Genomic DNA, 8295 nt, shown 5'->3' with positions numbered 1-8295 from the left:
GGTCCCTGTGCTTTGCTAAGCTTGTTCTAAGTAGGTGCTTTAGACCACTGAGCCATCTCCCCAGCCCTGTCATTTACATTTATAGCAGACATTGTGTGTGGTGTCATAGCCCTATGACAATCCTTTCCTTTGTCCAAGAACAAAGGAATGGCCCCTACATCGTCTAATTGCCTTGCGGTAAACCAGCACCCCTGCCTGACACTGGTGACTCGGCTCACACCAATCAGAGCGCTGCATGCATCTAAGGCGTCCTTGGATTATGGCTGGCCACAAGACATACACTACACATTCAAATCAAAGGAAAAGATTTGGTTTTTCCTTTTTTGGAAAAGAATTTTGGCTGGAGCCAAACCTGTGGGCAACATATGAAAAGAAGGATCTATCCAGAGCCTTGTCACAGTCACTAATCGATGACCCAAGCCAACATCCCTTGGTGGCAGACATCTCCCATGGGCTCCCCACACGCATCCTTGACCTCTCCTGCCCTCTGCCCTGGAAATCCGCCATGTGTACTGAGTCTGCGCTCCTTCTTGGCCTCTACCTTCTGGTTCTCTTTGAGAAATGGAGACCCCAGCAGGGGAAGAGAGGAATGGGAAAGCGCTCTTGGCATATTGATCGTGACTCAGCGTCCCGTTTAGGGTTGCGCTCATAAGTGAAACGATAAGTCCTTTACACTTACATTCATTTGTTTATATCTCCAGTTCCCTACACTAAAAACAATCTTCCCTGATACATTTTTTTTACTCCATATAACCCTTAGAAGTTCAGGCAGCGTTATTGCCTCTTTGGTATCGTAAGGAAATCGGGGCCAGAGAGGTAGAGTGTGCTGGCAGGGATCCAGGCTTGAAGGAACTCTTGAATTGTAAGTTTAAAAACTAACTTTCTCTACTAAGCACTTTATTGTAGTGCTACCGATTTCGTAGTTCAAGGTACAAAGCATCTTTGCAATGCTTTGTTACCCAAAGGTCACAAGAAACAATAGGCTCACTTCTTCTTACGTAAAGGTTTAGTTCCTGGATATTATATTCATTTTCCTTTACCTTTTAATCACCCTTTACAGGAAAAGATGCTGAAATTAGCTAGAATACACCTGCAGAGGAACCAACTGCCTCCTCTTGGAGAACATCCCTGGGATTCATCTTAAGTGAGTTAAAAAGCTTTCAAGCTGGGCATAGTAGGACCTCCTAGTGACCCCGGTGCCCTGGGAGGCTGAAGCAGGACAATCACAAGCTGGAGCTTATCCTGGACAGCTTAGCAGCTGAGCAAGAGCTTGTGCCAAAATGGAAAAAGTCCGAATAAAAAAGCTGAGGATGTAGCTCAGTGCAAAGGCCCTGAGTTCAATCCCCAGTACTGGTAAACACACACACACACACACACACACACACACACACACATTTTTCACATAGAAATAATTTCAAATTTCCAAGAAAGTTGCATAATTAGTATAAAGACCACCTCTCCCAGAGTCTACTATTTATTTTTATCCTACATTATCATCACACTACTCATATATCTTTTTATCTCTATCTCCACAGACATACTCTCAAAAGTGTGTGTGGGGGATATGTCTATGCATGTGTGTACGTGCGTGTGCAGTGTTCAGAGTACACGGGAACACGTCGCATGCAAATACTTCAGTTGTAGGACACACTGTCCTACCTGACCACAGTGTAGGCGCCAGCTTCAGGAAATGTACCGCCGGCACTTTAATCTAAATTAGCCTTCCGCTTCCCGGCGGCACCATAACGTTCTTTAGGCCCTTTCTCCTTCCACACGGAATCCAGCTGAAAAGGACAGGCTGTATTTGGTTTTTATATCTCTTTAACATCCTGTGACCTGGCAGAGCTTTGCCCGGCCTTCTGCGCTCTTTTATCACGGACACTCTTGAAACCTCCAGCTTCGGTGCCCCTTTTCAAACAGTGCTACTTTTAAAATAAAATGCTCCCATTTTTTTCCTTTTATTATCCCATGATTAGATTCAGCTTGCACGTGTCCTGTTGAAAGACAACTCCGTGTCCCCGAGTGTGGGGAACTTCTCCATGGTGTGGCTGTGAAGCCTGATTTTTAAAACAGAAATCTGCCCGACTGGAGAGCACCGCTACCAGCCGCCTCGTGTGGACTGTCTGATTCATCTGCCCTTTTGGGGAGATTTATTGGAGCCATGGCTTGCTATGGATTTAATTGAAGAGAGGTTTCTTTCTCGTGAGACCAAGTTCTGGGCCGGGGAGGTTACAATCAAAGGATTTCTGTGGCTTCTGAATTGTTTTCAAATCCTAACAACTGGCCTCTCACTAGTCAATTAAATGACTCTTAAGGGAAAACATTCAATTAATTTTTCAAGCCTCATCCTTCTGTGATGCACTCTTCTTTTAGGGCATCTTACTTTTTTCTCTGTGAAAGAAATGTCCACTAGGCCTGCTCAGGCCTGGGGTGATACGTTTAAGAGAAGCAGGCAAATTGCTTTGTTCTCATAAGCAGCTTTGGGAGAGGCAGCCTGAGGTGTTGTGGAGCCACAGGGCTTGCACAATGTCTGGCTCCCATCAAGGGTCCCAAGGGCCTTAGCCACTTCTTTCTTATTCACGCTAGCAGTGCCACAGGACACATCTTCAATATCTTCTGCTTTATCTTTCTCCAGGGATTTTTTTCCTGCTGCAGAAGAGCTGGAAAGAATAGATGTTGGTCAGCTTTTGCAAGTGTGTGTCTCAGCTCCTCAGAAATTGGTGTGGCAGGTTTTTGTAAACAGCAGATCACCACCCCAGCTCTGTTGGTGTTGAGTCAACATTTATGCCCGGCCTCAAAGACTTTGGAGGGAGTAAAGCCAATTCCTTACCTGTAATTATGTTCTGCTGTCTTGCCTGAAGTTGTTTCCTTTGTCACTTTGTGTCTGCACAAAGCTCCAGCAGACAATGTGGGCACTGTGCATGGTTGGCCAGGAGAGCAGAAAGACCACCTTGTGGGTCCTGAAGTTTGCTGCAGGATGTGAGCCACATGGTTGGATCTGAGAGCCATTAGGAGGCCGAAGTAAGCAAGATAGCCACAGAGCGAGGCAGTCGCATTATGTCACTTGTTTAGAGCTATCTCAGTTCCCTGAGGCTTCCTTTAACTGTAGGGGACAAGAAATGAGCAGGCACAGGAAGCCTGGGCAGTGGAGCAAAGACTCAGCCATTAGTTTTCTTTCATGTGTGAGCAATTGCTTTAAAGTTGAAATGCAATCCTTGATGTGTCATTTGTCGCCACAAATCACCCCGTGGATGGTCTGCTCTAAGTGCCAACTTCCTGGGTACCTTCTGTGGTTTGCAAGTGGTCCTACCCAACAATGATTGTTATTCCTGAAGAAATGATCCAGGGTAGACCCCGACGTGACAGACATGTGGTTTGAGTTTCTCGCAAATGCAGAACAAAGCAACCGAGAGTGTTTCTTTTCATTATCTGAGCTGTGTGGCTCTGAGAAAACATCAGATAGTTCATTATTCAAATGAGAATTTTTTTGCCTTTCATTTTTGGTTTTATTTCTGTATATCCCTGACATTTCAGCAAGCAAGCTGCCTCCTCTAGAAGCACCATCTGCTTTGCTTTTCAACTGTGAAACCATCTGAGAGAATGAAACTTCTCCCTTGTAGGAATACATGCAGGGGGAGGGGAATGGTGTTTTTAATTACATACATGATTATGCATGAATATATACATGTAGCTATATATTTATGTGTGTATATGTGTTTGAATTTTTTTTCTTTTTTCTTTTTCTTTTCTTTTCTTTCTTTCTTTCTTTCTTTCTTTCTTTTTTTTTTTAATGTCTGTGCAAAGAATTCAGTCTCAGTGACAATGAAGTGAATGTCTCTACTTCAACTTTGTCCCCTGTCTCTGTACCAACAGGACACATTCTTCCAGCATGGGATTTTGGTCTGTTTATTTATCCGTGTACCTTTGGAATGTACAATAGCATCTTGTACAGAGTAGGTGTGAGTGTAAAAGTTGTTGAGTGGAGCACTGTGCATATGAGTGTTCCTCCTGGGTCGTTTTCAAGTCATGAGCTGGGTGTAATAGTCTGACATCACCCTCCTGGTCTGTGAATGACCTGATCGTCACTCTCACCTGGATGTGACCGTGGTCTTCTGTTGTGGTCATGCACAGTCTTCTAGGATGACAGCTTCTGTTGGGTTTACCTTCTACGCCTGGTGTAACTGGATGACAAAGCCAGGTACCCTGAGTCCTTCTCTCCAGGGATATTTAAATTATCACCAGTGAGTGCACAGCTTGCGCCCTCAATTTAGGAACTTTGCTGCATGAATAAGCTGATGGTAGAAGACATTGAAACCTGTTACCTGTTCAGATCACTAGCACAGCTCAGAGACTGGTGAAAACTCCTCCTGCTAGGGATAAATTGAGATAGCACAGACACTGATGTGGAATACAGGCTGTAGACTGGCCCGATCCGGCAAATGGAAGTGGATTATTTCCTGTCGTCTCGATGCAGAAGAGGCAGGAAGCAGGCTCAGTGGGTTTCAGGTTCTCCTGTGGAAGGGATCCAGCTTCACAGATTGAAGCCACTTAGTCCACTCCTGGAACAGCCCAGGCTGCAGACACTTAGGTTGGTTCTTTCTTTCGTTCTTTCGTTCTTTCGTTCTTTCATTCTTTCTTTCTCTCTTTCAAATGTATTTTGTTGTTACATGTCTCATTACGCAGCTCGGACTCGTAGTGGTCCTCCTGCTTTCAGCCTCCCTAGCACTGGGATTACAGGCGTTCGACACCATGCCCAGACTTGGTGGCCAGCTCAGTGTGCCTGGGGGTGGGGGTCGGGACTGGCTGGCATGTGGTGCTGGGGGTTGAACTGTGGTCCCTGTGCCTGCCTAAGCAGGCGCTTTAGTCTGCTGAGCTATCTCACCAGCCCTTTGATTTTTCTTGACAGAGACACACAGAATACAAAGAGAGAGCCTGGGAGAATCAACACTATCACGCCAGCCTGGCAGCTGACTGACATGTGAGAATGTTTGTGTGACTGCTCTCATGAGAAACTTCACCGGTTCTCCATTCTTCAAGGAGTGGCATCCCAGACTAAGCGAGGAGTGCAAACAGTAGGCTAGACCTTAGAATGGAGTTCCATGCACCCCTTGAGCTGAAGGGTCATCCCCAGAACCCTCACACTGTGGCGGTTTAGCATTGCTTGGGGTCAGTGCATGCACCTCTGATGGCTATGGTTTTAAGGAGGGGCCAAGGCATGCGTCCTTTTCTGATGTTCGCTGTCTGAGGTATTCATAGTACCATCAAATGGAACTGTACAATAAAGATGTGGAGAGGCACCCTGGCTCTCAAGAGAGACCCGGCTCGAAACTGGGATCGAGAGGCGTGTCAGGCGGCTTCCCATCGCTGAGATAATACCTGACACCCACAGTTTCGAGCAGTGGTTGAATTTTCTCAGGGTTTCATCTGAGACGGGTGGTCTGCAAAGTGGAGAGGTCACGGTGGAAGGCGCAGCAGCAGGGCAGGCTGGTCAGGTCCTAGCAGTAGGGGAGACCTTGGAAGACTGTGGGAGCAGACAGTCATGGAGCACAGCTGAGACCCACCCAGCACCCCCGGGAGCAGGCTTCCCCGCTTCGCCAGGAGCTTCTTACTCCGACCAAGGTGACCGTCAGGATTAATTGTCACAAGAGGCTTTGCGCTCTGACTTCAAGCGACCATAGAGGGCAAACTAGGTGATGTGAGAGTAGCTTGTGCCACTAAGAGAAACAAGGACACCATGGGATGGGCGGTAGGAGAATTAGAGCAGCAAAGACACTGCAGACTGTGAGACAATGACCAGAATAGAAAGAAAATGACAAAAATGGTGTTAAAAGTAATTCAGATAATATCAGGTGCCACTGATGTGAGAGCATTCTGCTTATGCCACATGCATCAGTTAATTAATGCATCAATAGGCTAAGTTCTGCTACCACCATTTTTGAGATGAAGAGCCTGAGGAACATAGAAGTCAAGCTGTGATGGGAATTTTAAGAACATTTAAAAATCAACTAGTAGTCTGACACCATACTAGGACAAAATAAGATCATGCAGCCCCCTGTGTAGATTGCCTTTTTGACTCGCTCAGCTTTGACTGACTACCCCTGAGCTGACCTGACCCGGCTCAGTCTGACCACACTCAGCTGTGCAGTCTGTACATACCTTTTGCTAAACGGGGTTCAGTGACTTTCTGCCCAGCAACAAGAATAACTGATGCTACCCAGAAAGATTCACCGGGCCTTTAAGCCTCTGTATCTCCTGCTTGCGAACCTGTATAAACTAAGCCCAAAGCTGGCTCTGGGCTGATGCTCTGGGAGCCGTGCCCATCAGCCCACCGGCCTCATAAAGTCGGTTGCCTTCTTGGTTCCGATCATTTTCCATTAGCTTGGGTGGCAGCTTGCCAGCTAGCAGGTGATGAGGTTGGGATCATGTAGTTCTGTGATCTGTACTGCTGTCTCCTCTACGGTATCTCACCAAAGCACAGGACGGAAAGGCTTGGGGAGTGCCCCACCTGTGCTCGGCTTCACAGCTTTAGAGAAGCCAAGGAGGACAGTGAATGGGGGCGCCCGCTGCCTCTGCTGACTAGGACTGTATTGGTGATCTCCGCACAAGTCCCTTTGGAGGAGTTGAAGCAAAAGTCTGAAGCAGAGGAGCTCCTTGGTGGCCTGTTTGTTACACTCACCTATTTATTAAAGGGTCTGGTTTCAGAACATTTAAATCCATTTCACAAAGTAGGCATTCATTAAGTGATGGGAGGGGATAATCAGGCCTGGAACTGAAGCTCCCCATGTCAGCTCTCGCTCTCTGCTTCTCTGGGCTGCGTGGAAACAGCCTGGGACACAGACTCAGCCAGGGAGGCAGGCGGAAGGTGCGCCACATTTTTATTTCTGTGGGAAGCTGTGAAGAAACAGCCACTCGGCTCTCCAGGATGAGAGAAGGAAACGCACAGGGCAGAGGGCCAGCTGCTGTGGGGTGCGGATCGTGTCCAGGAAGGAGATCTGATAGGTTTTGTATTTGTACTGAAGCCAGTAATTCAACTTAGCATTTCATGCTAGTCTTTCAGATGTTCTTTTGGACTCTGTGGGGAAAGAGGTGGTTTATAAGATGAAAAAAGAAAAGAAAAAAAAGACCTGGTCCCTATCTTTAGGAAAGTCTAATCTGGCCACTCCGAGGCTTGGAAAATCAATACTTCTTTGTGTCTGCAGTTGCCTCTGTGTCAGTCCTAGGCATTAAGGCTCTTCCTGACTTGTGTGGCCACTGCCACTGAATGTGGCCTGGAATGGCAAGGTCTGCCTGGCTCAGGTGTTCCATCTAACTTAAATGGGAAGAGATTTCCTGATGAGATTTCCTACCTGATTCATGCTGGATGATGACATGAAATTGTTCTCTTTGTAGATAGAGCATGTTCTTATTAACTAAAAGTCACTATCTAGCCAAAAATAGCTTTTATCACTGGTCAAAAAAGAAATGCAACCTTATTGCCTGATAATGGTTTGACTTGTTAGTCATACAATTCAAATGTCCCTTACTAATTTCAAAAGGGCCTTTGGGAATGACTTGTATGAAAGGTTTGGAGATGACAGAGAAAATAGTAGAGCCGGAATGCTTAGGATGTTCTGTATGGAAGATTCTGATCAGAGCTCAGAAGACCAGAAGGCTGATAGAAATCTGGCGGGTAAAGTCCAGGTTTGGGCGGTTTCTGCTAGGAAGAAAGACTGCACTGGCTGTGGGGCTCCAAATGATATATATTATGGCTTGGCAGAGCGTTAAGCTGCATTTTGTTTGTGTACAGAGACTGCATAACACTGAAATTAAGGGTGACAGATTAATTAACATGGAAGAAAAAATTTCAAGGCAGTTGAATGTTGAGGCAAGTGGCATGACTCCATTTGGGGGCTTTTATCCAGGTTTATGTTGAGAATCAAGAGCAAGAAGCCCAGCAGAATGATTCAAATTGTGTTTGGTCAGAAAAGAAGTTCCAGTATAGCTAGAGTTAGGGAGATCTTGGTTGCTTAGAAGGAACAGGAGAGTACAAAAGATGGCCTGAGGGCATCACTAGAGGCTGAGTGTCTCCACCTTGGCAGCCTCAAAACTGCAAAAGAGAGAGATTTAGCTTTGAGAGCAACGTAGTCCAGAATGGCAGTGGCTGCATTGTGCTCCAGAATGGTGGCAGTATAGAGAATTCATTCCTCAGAATTGATTACAAGTGATCAGGGATCCAGGTGCTTGAATCCTACAGGAGAGAGAGAGAGAGAGAGAGAGAGAGAGAGAGAGAGAGAGAGAGAGAGAGAGAGAGAGAGA

The sequence above is a fragment of the Octodon degus genome, unplaced genomic scaffold (genome assembly GCF_000260255.1).
Source record: "Octodon degus isolate 3935 unplaced genomic scaffold, OctDeg1.0 scaffold00129, whole genome shotgun sequence".
In the NCBI taxonomy this organism is placed as follows: Eukaryota; Metazoa; Chordata; class Mammalia; order Rodentia; family Octodontidae; genus Octodon; species Octodon degus.
The sequence above is the reverse complement of the archived record's forward strand: the minus strand, read 5'-3'. Positions refer to the sequence as shown.